Source organism: Triturus cristatus, chromosome 5_2, assembly GCF_964204655.1.
Source record: "Triturus cristatus chromosome 5_2, aTriCri1.1, whole genome shotgun sequence".
Lineage (NCBI taxonomy): Eukaryota > Metazoa > Chordata > Amphibia > Caudata > Salamandridae > Triturus > Triturus cristatus.
Genome location: NC_140588.1, coordinates 702,585,866 through 702,610,017, shown reverse-complemented (window position 1 = coordinate 702,610,017; position 24,152 = coordinate 702,585,866). Strand labels below are relative to the sequence as shown.

General features: G+C 49.1%; 1 protein-coding gene and 1 pseudogene across 1 annotated transcript in view; one reads left to right on the top strand and one right to left on the bottom strand.

Moving 5' to 3' along the window:
• The window catches only part of SYTL4 (synaptotagmin like 4), a 559,448-nt gene that overhangs the window by 30,577 nt on the left and 504,719 nt on the right, over window positions 1–24,152 (top strand). The gene's annotated exons all lie outside the window — the stretch shown is intronic.
• Window positions 20,298–20,453, bottom strand: LOC146829154 (U2 spliceosomal RNA; annotated as a pseudogene).

Below are 24,152 nucleotides of genomic sequence, written 5' to 3'. Positions count from 1 at the left end.
GCAATGCCCATGACGGTCCCACTGTACTGTGCATTTGTAGCCAACTCAATGGCTTTTAATAATATTGGTTGTTGCCTTGTGAAACACGCTGCTGTATTTTAGCCACTGGAATTCTTCGTTATTATTAGTGAGAAATGAGGCCAGCGCAGTAAGTGTGGACTTTGATAAACGGGTAGGGCAAGGGTGTGTGCATGTCCCTTTTTATTTAATCTATATATTTTTAACTTGCAAGCGAGTTACTGCGCAGTAGAACCTCTACTACCGCTCCCTCCAGATGTGTGGAACTAGGTTTAGATCATGTAGGTGACCCATTGATACTGAGCCACACCAGTTGGTTTAAAATCACAATTACATGCGATCTGCGCCCAGGTTTGGCTAAATTCCCTTGTTGTAAATCTGTCAAAGAGATGGGGTGTGTGTTTTGGAAAGTCAACTAACAAGACTGACACAGAAGCTTGGTATTTGAGCAGTTACCAGTTGCCAAGAGCTAAGAACGCTAAGCACGTAAGTTTGTCATAAAGATCAAATTAAACTGGGACTCGTGTTGCAATGAGAAAAGGAGCATTTTAGTTGTTGCCAGTACTCGGACGCGTTTTTACACCCAATTGTCCTACCAGTTGTTTAAAGCTTATTCTTCTAAATTGGCCCCCATTATGGTATTAGGGCCACCGCCTTAGTTGCAACACTGCAAATCCTTCATGGATGCCATTGAAGAAGTCTTGTTGGGCAGACCCTTTCCTGCAGAAAGCTACTCCTGTGAAAGTGCAGAGAAGAGAGCTCGGCATCCAATCTGCATGAAGTATGCCTTTGACAACAGAGGGAAGGGTTTGTTTTGATTGACGAGGTGAAAATGAACATCTTCTCTAGACTGGTTTTGGAAGACCTCAATAGGCATTATAAACAAGACGGGCTGACGTTTTGTCCAGGATGTTCGATGGTAATAAAATGCGTAAAAATATTGAAGACTTTGCTACATCAATGATCATGTTCCAAATAGTAATACTAAATTACAAGAATTTGCAAACGATCTTGTATTATGTTCACCTGTTTTTCCAGCCTATTTGGAAATGGAAACCCCAACGTTTTGGTGTAAATACTTGATTGGGCTTAGTCAATTTAGCACATTTGAATGTAGGGGGTCCTTGATGGGTGTTTTGTAGACAAAAAACGCTGTCAGAAGTGGTTGTATGTGAGAAAATCGTATGCAAAATATAATCCTGTGAATCAGTGTATATATGGTTTAATGAGTCGGTATCTATTCGTACACCACCCTTTCTGCCTCCATACCTCTGTACATAACTTCTCGCCACATATTTTTGTTGGACTTTGAGCTTTGCCCCACCTCTACGCCATATCCTGATTTGCCACCATAAAGTCCAGCATGCAAAATAGCGTCTCTTGCATTCTGGAGGTCGACCTCATTGGGGATTCCCAGAATGACCAAGTGGAGCGTTCTCGGGATGTACACTCCCATCGCCGCCTCTAGCTCTCCACTGACCTCTTCCTATAGCCCTCCACTGTAGGGCAGGATCATAGGGTATGTAGAAGAAAAGAGTTTTGAACAGTTTGAAGTTGGGTGGGGGATGCCATCATAGTATTTAGGCTCACTGACAAGGAGTGTGTACAGTACACTATGGTGAGATAAAGAACATTGTACAGATAGCAGAATAGTTTCATAACATGCTGACCAGTTTTGTGGAACATTTTCACCTCTACAATTCTCGCAGAAGAACAGAATATTCAAATCCTAGATGTAGTTTAGTGAAGAGTATAGGCGGGTACAAGCAGATGTGAGGAGACTCTGTAGCAGAATTTCCCTAACAAAGGTACCAAGAAAAGTTGACAAAACACAAGATGTCCTCTAAAAAGCTGTGATGACAGCAAAAAAGTTGCTACCAACCATAGTCGGGAGTGGGCAAATACTATTAAAGCCCGATTTCAAACTTTCAAGGCTATTGTCAACCACAGCATCTCCCCCATATTGAGTTATCTGAAAAAAGTAGGTAGTATGGTACAGCGCTTTTTAAAGAAAACCTGTATTCCAAAAATGAATGTGTCCTCCTGTAATGCAACTGGTGCTATGTAAAGTGCTCTGCTACCCGATTCGAGTCAAGTTCGCGCCATATAAAACTCCGTTAAATAAATAAATAGTAATGCATTGTGCTAATATTTTAAGCAGTTCAACTAGAGCTTAGAGTTTGATAGCAAAGTAAAGTATTAGGTAGTACAGACACCAGTGAATAGTGGTGAGGAAAGGAGAGGAGTTGACGCGGGTGGCAGATTCAGGGGTTATATTGGAGAGAAAAGTCACTCCTCCCTCTCTTCTCTGGAGAAGATGATAAGTAGCTGTTTCTCCAACAGCGGTTCCTAAGTGAGCCCTTCCAACACCTCACCCTTGGCAACTTCAGTTATTGCCGTTATCTGGTTGTCTTTGATCAAAGTTGCTGTGAGGTGGGCATTGACTCTTCTTCTTGTATACCTCCCTGAGTGGTCCTTTGTGCTGAAGTTATTTTCTCTTGACTCAAACCAGACAATGAGATGGGTTTAGTCCAAGTGTGACCATGCTTAGTGGAAACCATTGCTAATAATTTGATCAACATGAAATGCCAGAAAGTCATCAGTCGTTGGTCCCACAAATGGATGGTTCCTCTTACCAGATAGTTAAGTTCATATTTGATATGTGTATATTCATTTATGTTATGGAGATGGAGGTGGGAATAAATGTGGCACAATAACACACTATATAGAGTAGTCCCAGGTGAAATTTCCATTATGCTTACATAATCTTGCATAATTTAGGTAATTTCACATTACACTTTTATAATAAGTTCCCAAAATTACGCTATAATGTCAAATGCCATAATTATGTGCTGTTCACTGCATCGGCGGTATGGGGTCTCCAAGAACGACTGACTATATGATAGTGTGCATAAGGCCACTTTAATGAAACCGGTGCACAAGCTTTAAACCCACAAACCATGGCTCTCCGCCTTGCATACTAAATCAATGTGGCCTCACTATACAACTTAATAACTAACCAACATCCTCCTCCCCCCTCCCCAAGCAACCCTTGCCCACAAAACAACCAAATTCCATTCACAGCTCTCCTCACTCAAAATCCCCACATACAAACCTCGTGCATACAGCCCTGTTGCCATCTCATTCCATTCATCAACTCCCCCCTCCCCCCTTGCAACTTCAACTAGGTTTCACCATGCTCAAACATTTCTACAATAACTTTTAAAGTTGTGTACCAACCTGCCACCAGAAACACACTTGAGTTTTTCATTTCCCCCTCACCCCCCACAAGTTGCACTTCCATTCCCACTGGCAAATGCAACATTTCCACCAAAAATGCTACGTACTTCTTTCAAATAAAACTCTACCCCAAAAATGGAGAGGTGTACCCCATCGTCTAGAAAATACTCTTGTGATTCATATTTGATATCAGTGCGTTTGAGAAACATCAAACATTCCACCTTGCAAAACTTCAGCTGCTCTCGGTTACCCTTCCAATGTGCCCTGTCGATTGCCCCTGGTTTTGTTACCCCCACCAAACTCTTCTCGGCATCAACCACAGTTGTAACAGATCAAAAACACTTGATTTCCAACAAGTCCTGCTTCATACTCTTGACCAAAGACAACCCCATTAACTTGATCCGATAATTTTCTCCTATGTGCAACAGCAAGACATCCGGGCTGGGGCAGCCCTTTACCAGAGAATTTAGCATATGTAACAGTTCATGCCACCTCACTCCTCCTTTGCCAAACCATTTTAGCTGCACCACCATATCGGGCAGTCCCAATTGGTGGCCTCCTCTCCTGCTGTCAGAATGCCTCGTTGCCCACTTTATGAAAGAGTTTCCACAGATCCAAACCTCAATATGCCCTCTCCCAGGGCCCGCATGGCAACCTAGGAGAAAAGGAGTTATGTTAGTGCAAATCATGAAAAGCCCAGACTCAAATATTGCTGCTAGCAATTAGAGCGCCAACATCCTACATGCCGAATCTCCGCATCGATTGAACCCCTGCGTTCTGCCTCTAGCGTCATGCCAATTCTAAATGAATGGGTCCCAAAATCCTGCCTCCAAAACCCCATTGCACTCCGCAGAACCCCCAGTACTTGCGACGCTGAAAAAAACAGACCATTTACCATGCTGAAAAAACTAGCTGTTTCCCGCCCCACCCGTTGCCATCACAAATTTAGCCACCATTCTCGGGGACAGACCTTCACATCCGGATACGCTCTCTTGGTAGCGCAACTGCCCCTGCCTGACTGGTCCGTTTTTTAAAGTGGCTGCTGGCAACTACTGCGATTGGGGGGAGGGGAGGATTACATTAAATAAATAGAATAAAAAGTTACTTACCATGCCCAACCATTCTCCTCGCTCAAGTCCTCTTCTTAAGACAGCTGTGTTGAGAGGTTTAAAGTGTGCATGAGTGGTTGGCGGTCACAAGATGGCCGACCAAAAGGACATACATACTTTAAAGAGTGCACACGCAGCCCTTTGCCCAACACTCCACCCTGCTGCCCCACCCCATCCTGACACTCATTTCGGGATAGGGGTGACGAAATATAAAATGGTAATGAATTAACTTCATTACCATTTTATGTTTTGTCTTTGAAGGCATTTTAGTGTGGAGACCCTCCTATGCTATAATGGAGGATCCACCCCTAGTTTTTGATTTGTGAATCCACACCTGAACTGCCCTAGCAAGTGTCCTGACATCTTGCCACTGAATCCCCGTTTGCCTCTTCGAGTGGACGACTTGCGTAACCCTGAATGCTTGAAAAAACTGCGAAACCATAATTGCAAGGCCTCACCGTCATCCATGGACACGCTCGGCAGCATAGCAATCGGCTGCCTCAATATGGTCCGTGTAATGAGCCGCCACACCCAGACCAACCTTCCAGAATACTCTCTCCCATTTTTCCCAGCCGACCGGTTAATAGCCCCATCATAGTTTCCCGTAAAAAGACACTCCTGCCAACTTACCTGCTATGGTCACGGCTGACAGACCTTTGTCAGTCCGATACATAATGAAATTTACCACATCCTTTCAGCAAGCTTGACCTCCATCTGAGCAGCTCTGTCTAACCGCCCCTAACTTTCACAAACTGCTCCCATGCCAGCCCATGTGCCTGATGGGTAGACTCCGATAATGACCCGAGGATCAGCTGTATCACCCACTCTCTCCCACAGACGACAAATGAGCTGACATCACGGTCTTTGTCGCATCAGGCCTTGGTGCAAGCCCACTGAATCTCGTCCACTGAAAACAATTAAGAGCATTATCAGTCTAATTGTTGACTCCAGCAGTATGACACGCTTTGTACAAAATATTTTCAAGCAAACCTTGCAAAACAAAACCATGTAGCAGTTGCCATACTCTCGGATCCCGCGCATACTGACTATTCACGATGCTCACTAGTGCCATTTTATCCACATTGAAAAGAACCGTCTTGTTTACAAACTGGTGCCCCCACAAACAAACTGCAACCACCAGTGGGAATTTTCTTTAAAATGCATTGCTCCTCCCCCTAGCTTCCTTGCTTCTTGCCATTCCTCCACCTGACCTGCCAAAATATTCCGAAACCATGTCCACTCACTGCATCTGAGAACAGCTCGACGGACCATTCCATCTGCTCCTCTACTCCTGCCATGCGGATACCATTGCATTAGCTGAGAAATGACTCCAAAGTTTCAAATCCTCTTTTACTCCTGCTTTGAAGTGTATCCTGTGTGTGGGAGGGATGTGCCAGCCAAAGTCCATCCCAGTCTCTTGCGAAACTTCCTACCTGCCTGTACAGCCCTGCAGGCGAAATTCAAATGACAATGCAGAGCCTGTATGTCCTTCACCTGAACCTTGGCTTTGACCAATATCTGGTCCAGCAGCTCAGTACAACGCTGCTTCTTGTCCTCCTGCAGTCTCATCTCCATCCTGACTAATCCAACTTGATGCCCAAAAACGTAAGCACCTGCACTGCCCCGACCGTCTTCTTTGGCGCCAAAGGGACACCCACATCCTTCATCAAATCTTGAAACAAACACAAACTTTCCTCACATTCCCTGGACTGTAGCGCTCCTACAATGAAAAAATCGCCCAAATAATGGTTCATGATCTCCTTACCTGCCATGTGTGAAAAAAAATCTTCTGCAAAAAGATACTAAAAACCTCAAACAAGGAACACGATACAGAATAACCCATGGTTAATGCCTTATCCACAGAAAACTGTCCTCCAGACTAGACTGTATGCCCAATAACTCCTAGTCCTCAGGGTGAACTGGTAGTATGCAAAAAGCCGATTTCAGGTCACATTATGCCATCGAAGCTCCCTGTCCTATTGAATTCACCATCTGCACTGCCGTGTCCACTGATGCATAGTGCACCGTACTACACTCCTCAGGAATGTAATCATTCACAGACAAACCCTTTGGCCAGGAAAGATGATGGATCAACCAAAACTCCCTGCTCCTTCTTGTGTACCACTCCAATCGGTGAAACCCTACAATTTTGTAGAGGCCAATCATGGAATGGGCCTGCCTTCCCTTACTTCACTCCTCAGCTTGTTCCAAACCAACTCCTCCTGACCCTTCACCGACTTCAAATTATCTGCCCACTGGTGCATCTTGGGGTCACCATAACATAAATGAAAACCTGTTAACTACGACTGTTTTTCGTGTGCCGCGTCCAACAAAACCAAGCAAAAGCGCAACCTATTCATCTTAACTGGCATACGTGCCTTTTCCCATGTGGTTATGACCACCTCTTAGCCTGCCGCAATCATTGGAACCAGCCAACTGACCTCCATTGGAAATCTATTGTCTGAATGCGGCTCCCCCCCACCCCCCCGGGGGCCGCATTGTGTAAGCATGTGCTTTCTCCCGCACTTAGAGCATTTGTCGCAATATTTGCAGCAGTCCCGCAAACATTGCTCCCTGTTGTAAGACCAGCACCCACCCCTGCTGGGGCGAAGCACCATCGAAAGGGCTTGTAAATGACCAGCCAGCTGCTCGCCATAAAAGTTGATGTGGCAGGCCTGTAGGCATCATAGTCTGTAAAAACAATTCATTATCCAGCTGTCTCCACACGACATCCTCCTCATCTGGGAGATGAGCCTAGAATTTCTCATCGTAACACACCCAGGAACCCCCCACCCCCGTACCCTCCCCACCCGAACTTGACCTGCGCCTTGCACACTACTTCAGGATACTTAAACAATGCTACTCACCTGTCAGGGTACTTTTCAAAAGAAACACTTGCATATATGAGAAAAGATGCTGTCCATTTCCCTATATTAACTGGAACCCTGGATCTGCGGGACAACTCGTACTCTTCTTCTTTGGACCCTTTTTTCTCCCTATGTAGCAGCTTAAAGATCTCCACATACTCTCCTTTCCAGATGCGCTCTTTAGTGGCTGACATTAAATCAACCCTAAGGGTTTCGTAATCCACATGTATGGCAGTTTCTTGCTCTTCCACTGCTTACTTTCTTCTCCCCCACGCTTGTGTCCTCCCCTCCTGGCAGAGTTACCCCAGCCTCCTGTAGCTTCCCACTCTCTCCCCCCAAAATCGGCCTGGTACCACTCGTTTCTTCAGTACGTGTCACTTGGTTCTGCACGTACCTACCTTTTAACAAACTAAGGGCCGACTACCCTTGTGCCTGCACTTCGAACTCCACAGCCTGCACCTTCACTGCAGTGCTCAACGCACTAGCCTTACCTGGCTCAAAGTTTGGGCCCGCACCAAAGCCGTCTATCCTGCTGCCACTCTGTTCTCCCATTTTGACTGGATGCCGCCTGCGCTGATGTACCTGCAACGGGTTGTAAAACACTCCCCTTCATATTATTTCCGCCCTGCCCCTCTTGCACATCTTGATGTGTAGCCCACCACGCAGACTTACTTCCAACCTCATCCAAAGTTTCACCCTCTTCCAACTCATCCATGTAATCCGGCTCCCAATCAGGCTCCATGTATAGAACTCCACTATCCGCACCTGTCCCAGGAATCTCACCATCACCACCATCACCAAACTGTGCGTCATACAAATGTTGTGATGGGTCAAACTCCTGCATGGCCCAATCCTTGCTGTTCCAATGATTTGTCCACCTCCATCCCAGAACCGACCACACTGACGCACCCTATGACTTTGGGCCAGGGTTGCCAGGCCGCACCAGACCCTGGCAGGGTCAGCGGCACCTCTGTCATCGCTGACCTTGCCTCAAACCCCAGGCTAATGCTAAACTGTCCCTGCGCATCCTGTCCCATAATAACTGATGGCCTTTAGTAGCACCATACCCACGTACCAGGACCGCCATCTTGAAAAACCTCCTGCCCTAACCAGACCAATGAAGGCACAGCAGGCGTTGAGGGCAAAGAAAGTCCCTCACTGCCCTGCGACCCCGTTAATCCCTCATTCCCTGGTAACGAAAGTAACTCAGCTGCCCCTGGCGCCACCTGAATGTTATCCCTGCCCCTTGGCAGTACCAACTCCCTATAATTGCCTGGCCTTCCTGGCAAAACAATATGTACAGGACTCCTCGCAGCTCCCAGCCTCCTCTTGTGCAGGGATTCCACCGCCATTCTCCTATGTACATGCCCTTCCAACCGTAATCCAGCACCTCGTGCTCTGCAAGTTCCTTCTCCCTCTGCTTACACTTCCCCCTCCCACCCTTCCTCATAATGCAGGGCCTGCCTGTGCAGACTGGACAAGTCCACGGGCAGGCCCAGTGTAACGTTAGCCCAGCCCCCTGACACCACGTGGCCCTGGGACACCATGTCCGAGAGGCGTCGTCCCTCTCTTGGGTTGCTCCTCCATCTACATAAACACTGCACCTGACAGCATCTAAACCACTTCCATTCCTGGCAGCAGTTGTTCCCCCTGGGACCCTCCACAATCCAGGTACTTTATTTACATTCTGCCCAGAGCTTACGGTTGCTGCAGCCCGTGCTCCTCTAACCCCGGCCCTCCCCACTGGCCTGACCCGCACAGAAGCACTCGAGGCACCCTGAGCGCCTCTCGCACTATGGGCCGCGGTAAATCCTGTTCCCCGCAGCGTGGCGGGGCATCTCAAACCCCGACTGCTGGCCCGCCGCGCTGCCCGCGACCTGCCCCTCACTTACCCCGTTCCAAAGCATCATGCGAGACGGTGAAGAGCAGGCCAGCACAGCCGCAGTCACACCGCCACCCGCTTCAGGACTCCACCCAGGGCCCATCTGCCTGCATCAGCACTTGCAGGACCTGGAGAATGCTATCCTCCATCGCCATTACTCACTCCCCCAAATATCTAACTAACTTGCCACACACCAGAGTAATACACAAAAAAAAGATCGTAAGGAGTGTCGATGTCAGCCTAGGCGTAATTCCCAAAGCTAAAATGGCACCTAAAATTAATTTTCAGAGGCCTAAGGCAACAGGGAAGAAACCCCACCCACGCCCTCAGGCCAATCGTGAGGCCCCTCAGCCTATGCCCCCTTCCCCCAATAACCCTCCACAGTTTAGCGTAGGAGCATGGGACCAGTGTGAACGGCCAGAACACAAGCTGCTGTTGTTTGCTGGGCTTGTGTTCTGTGTGCTATTTTTTTTTAGCATCAAATGCTTCCATGTCCAAAATGTACACATTACGAACCAAAATATTTTGTCAAATGCCTGTTTTGCATCTTACTTACACATCATTTTTCAGAAATGTTGTGTTATTTCACACAATCCTAATTTAGAACAGTTGTTCTAATAAACACACTTCTTACCACAGACAAACGGTCAAAATCGAGATTTCCTCATTACAGCAAAACGGACATTAGAAAAACACACTTAATGCCGCAAAGATTGTTTGTAACATTTAATTTACACAGGAAAGTAACTCCCGTTGATTTGCTTTGTGCTGATTAACCAAAAGTTAATTTTGAACCTGTGCTAAAGAGTGAAAAGATAAACTGCAAGTAGAGAGTTTTATTTTCGTTTAATTAGTCTTGGTGTGAGACCAGCTTCCACACCTACCTGATTACAACTTGTAAATTAAGATTTTAATAGAATTTCGGCAATGCATGCCCGTGAGGAATACATGTTAACTCCTTGTTTAAAGAGCATATATTCGTAGGGACCTCCATGTAGAAGAAAGATAGTATAGCATTGTTTCAGCTATTAAGCAGATATTGTTTCCGTTGTGGTCAAAGTAGGAATTGGCCTTTAGAAAAGGGAGCAGGCCCTATTTAATGTGGCAGAGACTACCAGTAGCTGATCTGTAACCCATGTGTTGTATCTTTGATTCCTGCAAGGCTGGCTCTTCCTTGCCCAGCAGTAGAATGTGATGATGCCTACTGGGTGGTGGGAGAAAGGCAGAATCAATTGCTGAGGAAACCGCTGCTTCTGATGGAGCACACATTTTCCTGCATAATTTACTGTATCTGAACAAAGAAGATAAGCTTTTGTACGTGACCATATCCTGCCTCCTTCGTGTAAGTGCGATCTTCTTTTTTGCAATACTTCTCTGTGCCAGGGAGGTAGCCCAGAATAATTAATCAAAAAGAGCATCATCTATTCGTGCACCTATCGAAGGGCATCCATTTCTTGTGCGGAAACTATGCAGCTTGTGCTTCTCTGTACTTTGAACACAGCTGCTTTATTAACAACCAAGTGCTTTTATATACCTTGCACTTACCAGCCCAGGAGTAGAATTTGATGAACCTTGATGGAGAGTTGGGTGGACGACACAATACGCTAGACTGACACTGGTCAATTGCTGGTGGGCCACAAGCCACAAAGCTGTATGCAAAACCTCCTTGTTCGTCTTGCTCCTCTCCGTCCTTACTGGCTGAGAGGTGTCATTTCCGATACGTGAATGGTTTTCTGATCTAAGCTAAAAACAAAAGAACTCAAGATGGTTCACTTTCTCTTCCTATCTGGAGGGTATGTTTTGGAAGACCGGCATCCATCTTCACTTCTGTTTTTTTTTTTCTTATTCCATTTCTGTGATGCAGATAGTTTCCTGTTAAAAGCAGTATGATACAGGTAAGTTATTTAATATTAATTTTGAATTTGACTATCGCGAGGTCAGTTCTATGTATCTTCCCTCTGACGACCTGCTCTAGCTTTCATCAGGATCCTGCAGTGAGGCATTGTTCTTGGACCTGCTTCACCATTCCTGCGGAATGCAATTGTTTCACTCGGCCATCAGCCACTCCCTTTCCTTTGTGTTGGCAAACCGAACTGCAGTTTTCATTTCTATTCAAGGGTCACACAAGACTTCACAAGGAGCGTGGGACCTGGCCCTCAGGCAACGCTTCAATCAGGAAGAAGTTAGCAATCCGGTTTATTTAAGGTTGAGTGTGGGGCTATCATTCCAGTGCTGATCACTTAACATAATGGGGGTTGGGGCTTGGCTTCTTCTATGAGACGCTATTAGGAGCCTCATCCAATTAGAGTCAGAGATAAATTAACTATGGATACACTACAACAAATGATGCGGCACAGTCTTTCTTTGCAATTAACCTGCGAGCCTGCAAGCAGACTTTTTTTGTTGATACCAAAAAAGGGAGCCTATCTACCACTCCATTCTGCAAATAGAAAGATCATGAATGGAGGAATGTTGAGAAACCGAGATCTGAGATTTCTCTCCAAACCTCTCCTCTTCCATAAATTGTCAAATGAATTTCCACCTGTGGTGAAATTAGATTTATTGACTGGGGGTGGGCGGATGTTGTCCTCTGAGGGTATGTACATTTCTGAGGATGCTGACCCATCAGGTAGTGTAGATAAGGGCACGGCAGTAGTACAAAGGGCATGTGCTGCTGTAAGAAATTGGGTCAGTGGCTGAGGTGGGTGGAAGCACCACTCGGGCAACAACTGCAATCCTTGTCGGGGTGAACCACAAAAAGCACTAAATTAACATGTGCTTAATTCCCTGGTAGCTCGGTTCAAATCCTTCAGGCTTAATTTAGAGACAATCTGTACAGTTTTTATGCAATATATAAACCATAATGAAGTAAAAGAAAAATCCCTAACCAATTTCGAAAATTAGAATAATAATGTTTAAAATGATGCCAGAATGGGAAAAAAAATCCAATCAGTAGAACTGGAGATATTGAATTCTACATTTTTGGTAAAAAAATTACCAACTCAAAGCGTCGACTGTGGTCTGGTCTCACTGGTCACAAGTTCAGGCCGACCACAATTAAGTGCGGGATGGGTACAAGGGCCAGGCTATGTACCATATGTCCTTGATCCGAGACTTCACATTGCTCGTCGTCTGTTCAGATCAGCGTCTCCGTGGTGTTGCGATCCAAGGCTCTGCATCGAGGTGCCTTGCGCTGTGTCAGTTCTGAAGAAGTCACCAAATTAGGCTTGTGATGTGAATTCCAGTGGGTTACACTGGACCGGTTCTGCTGAGGCTGCTGATCAGGAGCTTCCATGGCCTCGGTGTGTGGTCCTGTTTTGTGCTGCATTGTATTTGATGGAACCCATAGTCAGGCAGTGAGGAGTACCATCTGATGCCCTCCAAGTGGCTAAGACCTGGAGGGCTCTTCTTAGGGGATCATGACGTCAGTAGCAGGACTCTGGCAGATTCAGTGGGAGGTCACGTCAGCAGGTCAGTTAGCCAGTTGCAGGGAGACCTCTGAAGCGTATTGTGTTCCTGTAACTGACACAGAAGAAGGGCCAACTGACCCTTGCAATCACTCTGGTTAGCTCGGATGAAGGCAAGCAGGACCAGTCTTCCTTTCCAGGCAGCAAGGTAGTCCTTCAGGGAGCAGGGTATTCCTTCCTCTGTACCTTCCATGTCTAGGGGTAGGCAAAACTCGGAGAGTTTGACTCCGCGTATATCCACCGAGTTACATAAAAACTCTGTGAGATTCCATGGAGTTCCTCCCACCCCTAGATTTTGTATGATGTTGGAGACCTAAAGTAAAATTCTTAATTGATCTCTAGAGAGACTTAAGGGGAATGTGTTGTCACTGAGAAGAAATCTGAAGGTCACGGCAAGCCCATGGATTGGCAGCAACTTTTCCACATTGTTGTCAGAGGCAGTGCAACACGTAAACAGGGTTGACTTAGTCCCTTAACCCAGCCTGTCAGAGATGTAGCAAGTCAGCACCGCACATCTCCAGCCACCTCATAGATTGAAAAGGTATGCATGATCGCATTTGTGTATTTGCATTCGAAAGGGAGCAGCCCTGTTGATATTCTGAGCTTTATGGAATGTGAGCCACGTCTGCTTATGCAAATGTAAAAGAAAGGCCGCCACATTGAGCCTGTCAACCAAATGCTTATTACAGAGGAATGTTTAACTAGATCACTGCAAGCATACACCTCAGTGGGTTGATCTATTATTTGTGTTTGTGTTCAGTTTGTACACAGTGTCCTGCCTGCAAATAAGTTATTGCTCTCCAATTTCTCGTCACCCCACACATATTTGGGATGGAGCCACAGATTGACTGTTCTGAAATGAGTGACAACCATTTTTGGAGGGGGCGCCCCAACTTCTCACTACAAGGTTTCTAATTTTCTGTTCTCTCCCTCTAGGAATGCCAATTAAGACCAAGTCTTCCATGTTCTGCAAAGCCATGTGAAGGGTCTGCGTTTCCCAACTCCTCGCCAAACGAGCACTGCCAAGAGGCAAACCACATTCTGTGTATTCATCGTTGCTACGTTGGTGGAAATGAACTATAAAATAATCTATTCTGGTATTGGGCTTTCAGCTTAAAAACGCTGTGCACAATGTCTTAAATCGCTGTAATAAATAGCACTTATTTTATCGACAGGATTAGACTACGATTCGGTAGTAAATCCACTCTGGGCCCTATGTCTTCCAAATTGGCACATGCATTTTCAGCAATTGCATTAACCTTCTGAGCTCTCTCTCTTCCCCAGACCTGTCTGCCAAGAACGCAAAAAGGAACAAACACTCAGGAAACAGCGAACGCAGGCACGCATAATGGGCAACTGCTAAAACATTCTGCCAACAAATAATGAGAAGCTCCACTCTGTGGCTGTCCGAGCCCGTGAGTCTTCAAATTTTTTCTTTGTCAGGGCGTCATTTCTGGTTCAGATACATCAATCGTCACCTTCCACAACACCCTTTTTGCTCGTCAGTCGTTGGTAACAAACTTGGCAACAAGTGCGCAAGCTATCCCGTTGACCTGTGAAGGGAAAAGGTCACGTTAGTCAAATACATACAGTACATTTTTACATTTACTCTACCTGTCTTCATCTTCCCTCTCCTCTCTCCCGTTGCCAGACTGGTTCCTGGATTGAAGGGAAGAAAAGAAGAAAAACAGTTTAGTGGCCTCTCTAGGGCCCCCCCCCCCCATTTAAGGGTTTGGGGACCCCTTTGGGTCCGCTGTCCTCGCCGTCGTTGCCTGAGCCTTCCAGGGCCCCCCCACCGTGCAAGGGTACAAAGGGAGCCCTTTGGGTCCTCAGGTTTCGTCGTCGCTGTCTCATCTGATCTGTTCAGTGCTGCGTAGTCTCGCAGGAGGCTGTGGATCATCTTGCGGCATGCGAGGATCGATGTCTCCTTTTTCCCTACTACCAGTCTTCTAGTGCATGTGTCCCTGGGAACAGTCCATACATCACAGAGTCAGCAGTGATGCAGGTCGTAGGTATCCAGGCCTTAAGCTCCGTGCCTAGGGCCTTCAGCAGGTCCTGCGCGTACGTGCACTCCCAGAAGAGATGGTATGTTGTTCCGTCCACGGTGCACCCTCTCGGGCAGGACTTGTATCGGTTGAGCCCCCTTGCGTGCATGAAGGCTCTCACGGAAAGTCCCCCTTGGATGGCCATCCAGGCAATGTCCTTGTGTTGGTTTGTCAGGCGCTTGGATGCGACGTTTCCCCACACGTGGTATGCTGTGGCTGAGGGGAGGGCGCCGATCGGCTCACTGATCTCTCTTGCACGTATCAGGCGTTGGAGAAGTTTTGGAGTCCACATGACTGGGCGAACTGCCACACAGTCATACTCTCGCACAAACTTTTCCGCTTCCTTGTAGAACCACGGGGTCTCCCAGTTGTGAGGGACGGCACTCACCCACTCTGCCCATCCAAGGCGCCTCCACGTTGGCAGCAGGAAGAAGCGTGCCATCAGAAAGCCGGCGTGGCTCTCATCTTTGGACCTCAGGGTGTTCCTTACGCAGTGGCACACGAAGGTCCCTCTCAGGATGGTTGCGATGTCTGGCACTCCTTTGCCTCCCTTGTCGTGGGTCTTGAACATCACCGCCCTCTTCATTCTGTCCATCTTCGAGTTCCAGATGAAGTAGAAGATCATTCTCGTGATGGCCTTTGCTGTTCTGGTCTGCACTGGCCATACTTGAGCGACATACTGGAGCACTGGCAGGGTCTCGTTCCGCAGGACCAAAGACTTCCCTTCGATCATCAGCTTCCGGAGGCTCCAGAGTCCCAGCTTCTGCCTAGTCTTTGCTAGTCTTTCCTCCCAGGACTTCTCCGCTGCACCGTCTCCGCCGAACCAGATTCCAAGGATCTTCATGAAGTCCTGCTTAATGGGGAATGGCAGTGGGTCTCGGGTCGGGGTCCAGTGTCCGAAGAGCAGGGTTTCTGACTTGGCGCTGTTGATCTTTGCTCCAGACGCCTTCCCAAACTCGATACAAGTCTTCTCTAGCTCCTTCACAGATGGTCCGTCTGCGCAGAATACGGAGACGTCGTCCATGTAGAGGGAGCACTTCACTTCTCCTCGTCCTCCGCTCCCTGGTACCTTCACTCCTCTGATGTTCCTGTTCTGCCGAATGCGCTCGGCGAGGAGTTCGATCACACAGATGAACAGGAGGGGGGAGAGCGGGCAGCCCTGCCTCACCCCCGACAGGACGGGGAACGGATCGGTTCTCCAGCCATTTACCAATGCCGTGCTGGAGATGTCTCTATACATTGTTTTCACCACGTCACAGAAGAAGTCACCCAGTCCCAGAGCTCTGAGTGTCCGGTCCATGAACTCATGGGAGACGCGGTCGAACGCCTTTTCCTGGTCCAGGCTGACCAAGGCCATCGGGACCTTGCGGCCCCTGACGTACTCGATCGTGACCAGGGCCAGACTGTCTGCGATCTGCCGTCCCGGTATCCCACAGGACTGGTCAGGGTGGACTATCTTCTCTATCACTTTCTTTAGGCGGTTGGCCATCACCTTTGCGAGAATCTTGTAGTCCACATTGAGGAGAGAGATGGGCCTCCAGTTCTTGAGGTCTTCTCTCTCTTCCTTCTGCTTGTACAAGAGTGTTATCATACCCTCACGCAGGGATTGCGGCATACTACCCTTGCCCACCACTTCCTCGTAGAGGTCCAGCAAGTCCGGTCCGATCAGATCCCACAGTTCGACATAAAGTTCCACTGGGAGACCGTCGTTTCCGGGCGTCTTGCCTCTCTTGGAGGTTGTAGCGGCCAAGTGCAGCTCTTCCAGGGTGAAGGGCGCGTTCAGGCCCTCTATCTCTTCCGGACCCAGTGTCTTCGAGATCCCCCCCTAGGAAACTGTCCGCCTGGTCTCTCTCTGACGACTTTGGTGAGTAGAGTTCGCCGTAAAAGTCTGTAACGACTTTCATGACTTCCTCCTTCTCCCCTTGGAGGTTGCCCTCCGAGTCCCGAAGCTCAACCAGCAGTGTGTGGGTCAAGTGAAGTTTCTTGAAGAAGAACGAGTTGCATTTCTCGTCTTTCTCTAGGTTCTCGGTTTTGGTCCGGAAGATGATTTTCTTGGATTCCACCCTAAAGTGCTCTGCGAGCTCTTTTCGGGTTTCCTCCAAGTCGTCACCCACGTCCCATCCCCCAAGCTCGAGTCCGTACAGTTGCTGCAGCTTGCTCTGCAGTTTCCTGAACGTCCTCTTCGTTTCCAGTGCAGCAGCTCTGCTTGCATCCTGGAAGAAGCTTCGGAACCTGTCCTTCACCCATTCCCACCACTCGCTGGCGGAGTGAAAGAGGTCCTTCATGTCCCTCCACTCTATGTACGCGGTTCTGAGGTTCGCCACTAACTCCTCGTTTTCCAACATAGAGCAGTTCAGTTTCCACTATCCTGGACCGGCAGGGAACTTCCCTGTAAATTCCCCCTCGAAACTGACTGCTCTGTGGTCAGAGAAGTGGACGGCGACCATGGAGCTTCGCCCAGGCTTTACTGTTGGGGAGGTGAATAGGAAGTCGATCCGTGAACGCACGGATCCGTCCGGCCTACTCCAGGAAAAATTCCTGGCGTTCGGTCCCATGCACCCGATGGCATCATGGAGGGACGCCTCGCCTATCATCTCCACCAACAGCCTGGACGTCACGTCCATCCCTGCAGAGCCAGACCCACTGCGCCCATCCGGCTCTACTATCCAGTTGAAATCCCCACCCATCAGAATGGTTCTGGAGGTCACGAGTTGCATCCTGAGCACCCTGAACGTCTCGAGTCGCTCATTCTTCTCCGGGGGGGCATAGACGTTGATGAGCCTAACGGGCTCACTAGCCCACGAGCCGTCCAGCACTCTGCCGTTGACCTGCTCGGTGACCTTGTCCACGGTGAAATGCCTTCCCCTGATTAGAATGGCCACTCCAGACGATTTGCAATCGTTTCCTCCAGACCAGAAAGATGGCCCGTGCGTCCATTGCCGTTCGAGCTGGCTGTACGACTGGGCGTACGGAATCCCGCATTCTTGCAGAAAGAAGATATCTCGGTTCTGGGTGGCCAGGAAGCGCAACGTGCCGACCCGCCTGACCTGATCCTTCATGCTTCTGACGTTTAGGGTGAACAATGATATCGCCATTGTCTCCGCGCTATCGGTCAGTATCTGGTTTCGAACCTACTGGGGATGAAGGCCCTGGGGTGCTTCACTTGGGTCCAGGACCCCATGTTGGTTCTGCTCTCCCCTTTCCTCCGGGGCATGCTCGGTGCTCTCAATGGACACTTCTGTTCCTACTTCCGGGGTCCATTGGACTGTTTCCGGTGGTGACGTCACCATGGAGAGGTGATGGTGGAGTTCTTGGAGGACCGATTGGATCTCCACTAACTCCTTGTCTTCCTCTTCTTCCATCTCTGCATTGTTGCTTTTGGTGTCGCTCACGAGGATGACGGCGTCGGCGTCGTCCTCCTCGGTGGTGCCTGCTGTGTTCAACTTCTTGCTGACACGGAAGTCCTCCCGGGTTGGCAGCTTCCTTTTGTGGGCGCTAACTCGCTGGGGGGGGGTTTCGGTGTTGTCCCCTCCTCCAGTGTCTCCGGTTTGGATCCGGGTTGCGGTGTTCCATGCGAGGCCGCCATCTGGATTCTGGCGCTGGTGCGTCTCTGCTCCTTAGCCTCCTCCCAGTCTTTAGTGGCTTTTTGGTACAGCGTCTAGGATCGAACCTAGCTCCATGACTCCTGGAGACGGTCGTCCTCGTCTCTGCTGCTGTCTTCGGGTTTCCCCTTCGTCGTCTTCTTCTTCTTCCTCTCTTCTTTCCCTTTTGCCTTTGCAGAGTCTCCTCCCTCCGTCTCCACTTCCTTGTCCTCTGGTTCCGGCGCTGGGGTTGTTTCTGCTGGGCCTTCCTCTGGTGGGGTTCCTTGCGGTGCTCCGACCTTGGGGCCTTCCATGGGTTGGTGGACCACCTGGGGCGGTGCCGTCTCAGTCGGTGGTGCTGATTCCTCCGCTGTGGCTGGTCTCGCCTTGGGGTCCTCTGGGTTCTTTGTGCCTGCTCCTGTGGGTACCGGGTTCACTGGAGCTTGGCATCCTTGTCTCCCTTCCTGGGTGCTGCCGGTGTCTTTGCAGCCTCGTTTCTGGCTTCTGTCAGGAGGGTGTTCAGTCTTGCGTTGGCTGCTGGGGAGACCCTTGGTCTGGTGTGTCTCCAGGCCGGGTTCCATGCGGCGGCCGCTGCGTAACTCTTTGGCCGGTCAGACTTGGGGCATCGGTAGTAGGAGTGGCCCTCCCCTTTGCAGAGGTTGCAGATCCTGATCCCTTTGCATGTGCCTGCTTCGTGTCCAGACTGCTTACAGATCCTGCAAAACATCTTTGGGCAGTCTTTGCCGGCGTGTCCCACTCCTTCGCACTTTCTGCAGGTGAAAGGTTGTCCTGGGTATCGGATCTTCCCTTCGTCTGCGCCTCGGTAGAAGGTCGCCGGTGGGTGTTTCAACCCGTCCCTCCCTTTAGGATCTTTGTGGAGGTCGATGGTCGCTCGCCAGGTCGTATTCCAGACTCCGTCGACATCCCTGACCTTTGTGGGTCCCGTCTGGATGGTGCCGTACCTCCTGAGGAGTGACGCGATGTCCTTGTCTGGGATGTGTGGGTTGGTCATCTCGACCGTCACCCTCTTCTCTGAGGTCTCCGGCGTCACTCCTGTCGTCAGGGTGAACCTGCTGTAGGGTGCCTCTTTCTCCTTTGCCTGGAAGAAGTCCCAGTACTTCCTGAAGAGAGCCTGGTTGACGAAGCTCAGGAGAAATATCATGCCTGAGGCGAAGCCTGGCAGCTCAGGACGTCGGCCACTGGGACCCCTGCTGGTTGGAGAACCTTACTAAAGAACGTGGGTCTGTCTAGTGTGGACCCTGCCTTGTCTGTCAGCTCCCACCGCATGACCTGGGTGTGCCGGTGGGTGACGTTGTACCCATTGAAGGGTTTGGGAGCTGTCCCTTGCCTGGTCCCTGCCTCCCCCTTCCCTTCTGTCCCTGGTTTAGCAGCTTTGGGGTGTTCAGGTGCACCTGTCTTTGGCCCTGGGGCCTTGGGTCCGGGGGTTTTTGGCCCTGAGGCCTGGGGCCCTGAGGCCTTTGGGGCACCAGCCTTCCCAGCGCTGGTGCCTGCTTCTGCAGGTGTGTCCTTACTTGCCCCTGTGCTGCTGTCCCCAGGGGGCGGGTGGCTGGGGTTCTGGGCGTCCGGTGAGGGGATGCCTTCTGGGGTGTTCACTGGGGTTCCAGTGTCCATTTCCTCCATTTTGGGTGGATTTTGGGCTTGCCGGTAAATTTCTGGGGTTGCCGCCGGGTTTACCACTTTTGCCTTGGATCCTCCGCCTGGATACCTGGGGTGTCTCCTGGCAGACCACAATGGTCTGCAGTGCAAAGAAACACTGTTCAGTCACTCCCTAGAGCTAAGGCAGGGTTATAGGTGTTGCCACCTAAGCATATATCCCCTTGCCAGAGGTCTGGGTACTGTACAGGCCTGTGAAGGGTGTTGGGAGGTTTTTTAGGCCTCCAGCATTAGTCCACCCAAGCGCCAGGAAAGAGAGAGTGAGAGAGCGTAACGTTACCTAAGCTCTAACGCTGACCACAGGTCCTTGGGGGGGGGGAGGGGGGGTTCTGTTTTGTGTTCCTAATGAACAAACAGACACCAGCACTCTGGTGTCCCTCCTCCGGCTTAATTAAAAGCGCATCGGGCCATCGTGAAAATTTGAATAAATTTGCATAAAGCAAATTTATTCACTTCCAAGTCGAAGTCGTAGCACTGTCCAAATCGAATTTTACTAGCGCAAAAATTGCGCCTTCAAACTGATAAGAACAGATACTACACTTGATCTTAGCCAAAAGGCCGAGAAGCGTGAGTCTTCAAATGCTTCACTTAAACGGGAGGGTTTTATTTCCAAACAACTAGCCCCCTTCTAAAGTGTCAAAAGACTTGAAACAGAAGGTAGTGCAGCCATATGTTTACCCCAAGGAGGTTCCTAATCGCCACAGATCTATGTGTTTAAAAGGACCTTAAGAGCAGACTTAATTATCATACTTTATAAACAAAGTATGTCTCTTCAACATTACATGCAAAAGGACACGGCAAATGTACAACCTAAAGTGTATGTGTACCGTCATGGGTACCCAGTCAATTTGTATTATATAGACTCACTTTCCCCAAAATTAAAGCAAGGTTCGTTTTTCAACATAGATAAGCGCCCGACAGATAAGCGCCTGGAGGTGGAGAACTTCCTTATTATTGCCCGATTGGCCGTCAACAGCATCTTGGAAGGTCTGTTTGGGGAGTGTGGAAGCACTCCGATGCTTTCAGTGGGGTTCCGACCGACACGAGGTTTAGTTTGTCATGCACGCCTCGCACCAGTGCCTGGCTATCCCTGGAGGCGGCGGTCTTAAAAGGAGCGCTGGGAGAGGGGGAGGGAGGAAAGAGACCCAGCTGATGCAAACCTGGTCTCCGCTGGCGTCGTGCACTGCACACACACTGTGGCTCTATGCTGGTGCCGTGAGTCTGTCTATTTCTGTCGCTGTGGCAGTCGAAAGTCCCATTACAGGGTGACATTGGTTTGTGACATGATATAGAGTGGGGGGTAATCTCCGCCACACAGCAGTTGTTGGAGTTTTTGCCAAGCTTTGCGCTCCAAGCCCTGCAGCAAAATTCCATTGGAACTGAGTTTACTGGCCACCTCTTCAAAGGTCCAGGACTGTTCTGAACAGTGGCTTCAGTGGTCCAGTATTTATACCTGGTGTTAGCTTTTGTGTGGGGTGATTCCCTCTCCTACTCCCATATCCGGTTCTTAAAGGTTCTTTCCCTTCTCCTGTCAAGGCTCCAAACTGGAAGTGACAAAAGCAAACGCTTTTTCATGGACAGAATGCAGAACAAGGTCATACATTCACTGCAGTACAGAGATCTGGGCCTAAATCCATCGTTTTTTGCTCACCATGCCATTCCAGTTTGGACCCAGCCATATACGTATCAGTCTTAACCCTGCGCCCAATGGGAACAGTTCAGCTCGAACTGCCAGGCCAGGTTCTCCCTGGACTAGAAACAAGCATCCTAGGACCGGCTTCGGGCTATCAGTCATCATCAGCCAGGATAGCTTGACTGCAGTGGCATGGAGAGCATGGGACCCACGTCTGGGCATACCCGTACCACTCGGGGTGACAAATCCAAAAACAACTATTGATTGACAGAATGCGGAACAATGTGAAAAAAGGCAGACAGAGCTGGTGTAAGATTCCTATGGCCGATTCCTTTGAGTGTGCCGGAGGCAAAGCCCTTTGAAGGGAAAATGGGACTAGGTACTGCTCTTCCCAATCATCCTGCCAGGATGACCTTCATGTCCACATCTTAGCCCCCAGTGTTACTGTCTGGAAGCAATACACAAACCACAGCAGCAGAGCCATTCATGGTCATGTGACCCAGGACATTGGCATAAGGCACAATTAGTGAGACAAGAAAATGCCAACTTTCTAAAAGTCTTTTGTAGTAGTCTAAAATCAGACTTTACAATAAGAGGTTTTAAATTATAATTATTTGATTGTAAACAGTTAATCTGTCTGCTCCCAGTCCAAAGCTATCACTGTTTTAAGGTAACTCACTGTTAGTCAATGAGAGAAATAGGCCTTACAACAGTCAAAAACGACTTTGAGTTTTCTTTACTGCTAAGGCATCATAAACTTGAACCCACATTTCCTGATTTTTACATACAATGTACCCCACCAGATGAGTCTTTAAGGCCTGTCTTAGGGGTGACTTGTATATGTTAAAAGAGCAAGGTTTAGGCCTGACAAAAGGTTTATTTTGCCCGATAAAATCCCTTAGTTCATCATATCTTAAGGCACTAGGCACTTTCGTTCCAGTAGAACAATCATCTGGTTTCTGGTCAGAACCAGACTTTGAAGAAGCTCCAGTGGTTATTTCAGGCAGAGACGTTAAGCAGGGATCTTCATTTTTTCCCTCCCTTTCTTAAGGTAATTCGAGGGGATCAGAAGCAACTTTTGAGAACAGAAAGTTTCAGGGCAGGGTTGGAACTACAAGTGCTCTTGAGATCCTCCAATTGGAAGGAGCTGACGGCTGTGCAGTTAGCGCTGTTGCACTTTCCCCCCCATTTTTTATTTTTTTGATAATTCTTTTTATTGGCATTTATTAATATAAGCATACATACATCACATTCCGTGTAGTTGAGTATGTTACATAAGTAGCAGAATAGACCATCATCAAGACAGAGAGCACGTTTGCGTCTTGTTCCGTGTAGATGCCGCCTGTGTTGTAGCAGGTCTTTGTCCGTAAGTAAAACTTGGGGGGAGAACCAAACTGGGAAGTGCCATGGGGTTCTTAATGATTGGGCCAGGCTTATGCCATGAGTCTGCCATTGCCTACTCGACAGTGTAGCTGCCTCTCACCTAGGAGGGGGTGGGTGCGCCGTCTGTTGTGGGGGGCCGTTTGGTACGTCAGGTGAGCGAGGGCGAACCCAATGGATCTAAGGGTGGTGCAGAGGGTCGTTGGAGGGGATCCCCTGCCTTGGGAGCCTGTACTGCATGAGGTTGTGTGGTGTCGGGGGTATGTTTGTCGGTGACCGAGACCTCCGGGGTCTGGATTGTCTGAATTGGTGCAATAGAAGCACCCATTCTAGGGAGATTGGGACTTTGCGGATACCTTTAGCTTCTTCCTCACGTATTGCTTCCTCCTCAGCTGCAGCCCATTTAAGAACCGCCCCTACCCATGCCGCGATCGGAGGACCTGTTGGGGACCGCCAGTGCATGGCTATACAGCGTTTGGCCAGTAGGTGGGCTAGGAAAACAAAGCGCATTGGTATCTTGTGTCGCGTCCTCCGCCCCAGTATACCCAACGCGCAACCCTCCCAGGTAGTCAAGTGGGTCAGCCCGGTGAGATCTCTAAGCGTTGAGTGGATAGATGACCAATAGTTCTGAATGCCCGGGCAGGTCCAGAACATGTGGGAAAAGGCTGCGTCCCCCGCTTGACAACGAGGGCAAAGGAAGGTAATGTCGGGGTAGAAGCGTTGAAGGCGCGCTGGCGTTAGGTAGGCCCCATGTAGGATGTGAAACTGTATGTTCTTAAATCAGGTGTTCCTGGATACTTTTTTGGGGAATTCTATCGCTCTGTCCCACTCGCTGTCATGAAATGGTCGTCCTGCTTCCTCCTCTCAGATGGCCCGTAGGGGTACTAGCAGTGGGGGTGTCAGGTCCCTGATCGATTTGTACAGCCATGTGATAAGGTGTCGACCTAGTCCCATTCGTAAGATTGTGTGGAGAACTGGGTGTGTGGGAGGTTCCCCCAATGTTGGGTCGGAATATGGTTGAAAGTGGCTGAGGAGTTGGCGGTGAAGCAGGAACTGGCCTGGGGGCAGGTCATAGTTGTCCATAAGCTGCCGGTACGACCGGAGCTGTCCCTCTTCAAACAATATTTCTGCCTCTGCAATGTCTCTAGACGTCCATTCCCGAAGCATGGCTGATGTGAAGAACCCGCCGTGTCTGGGCCAGCCGACTAGTGGTAGTAATGGTGTGTATGAGGGGCAGTGTGATGCCATGCGGTGTG